The sequence below is a fragment of the Neophocaena asiaeorientalis genome, unplaced genomic scaffold (genome assembly GCF_003031525.2).
Source record: "Neophocaena asiaeorientalis asiaeorientalis breed wild unplaced genomic scaffold, Neophocaena_asiaeorientalis_V1.1 scaffold2132, whole genome shotgun sequence".
NCBI lineage: Eukaryota > Metazoa > Chordata > Mammalia > Artiodactyla > Phocoenidae > Neophocaena > Neophocaena asiaeorientalis.
This window is the reverse complement of record NW_020173843.1, coordinates 27,877-28,722: the sequence shown is the minus strand read 5'-3', so window position 1 is coordinate 28,722 and position 846 is coordinate 27,877. Positions and strand designations below refer to the sequence as shown.

The 846-nt window shown below is 59.2% G+C and overlaps 1 non-coding gene across 1 annotated transcript; it reads right to left on the bottom strand.

The window, feature by feature from the left end:
* Nucleotides 1–100: 100 nt before the first annotated feature.
* Nucleotides 101–291, bottom strand: LOC112404067 (U2 spliceosomal RNA). Its single transcript, XR_003004038.1, has one exon. It is a non-coding gene; the product is annotated as a U2 spliceosomal RNA (small nuclear RNA).
* Nucleotides 292–846: the final 555 nt, after the last annotated feature.

Genomic DNA, 846 nt, shown 5'->3' with positions numbered 1-846 from the left:
CCCGCCGCCACTGCACGGGCACGAACAAGAAGACCACGCAGTACAGTAAACCGGCAAGCGACGTCTTCTATTCTTGAACCACTGGTTTGGTCCCCGTAAGGGGAGGTGCACCGTCCCTGGAGATACTGCAATACCAGGTCGATGCGTGGAGCGGACGGAGCAAGCTCCTATTCCGACTCCCAGCTCCAAAAATCCATTTAATATATTGTCCTCGGATAGAGGACGTATCAGATATTAAACTGATAAGAACAGATACTACACTTGATCTTAGCCAAAAGGCCGAGAAGCGATACCACCTCTCCGCCTCTGGCCGTTGCCCTCTTCCCTTCATCCCTATTCAGGCCACGGTGAGCGCCCTCATCCTCACGCCTCGTCTGCCGCCTTTTGCGTCGTCCACAGTGCTAGCACTAGACTCCTGTGCAGACTTTCTGTTCTCTACCTTTGTGAGGAGAAATTCTGTGTACTTGATTGTCCCGTCCTTTCCCGCGCCGAACAGCCGTTTCTAATCTGCATGCTCCGCCTTCTGTCGCCCGGGGACGCGCGGCTGCCGCGGGCGGACTCTACCCTCCTCCACCCTCCGGACCGGCTCCTCGCACCCGGAGCCCAGGCCAGACCCGGAGCCCGCCTCCTGGCCTCCTGGCCGGTGCACGTCCCGCCGCAGACCAGAGACAGGGGCGGCAGCCGGAGAATGCGAGGGGAGCGCTGACACGGTAGCAGCTGTCACGGTTCGAGCCCCAGCAATCAAGAACTTGCCTTTTGTCCACCGCTCTTCCCCCCCACACGCACGGCACAGTCAACAACCGTTCAATGAGTAAGAGTGCCTCCTCCACGCTTAGCCAGTGCCCG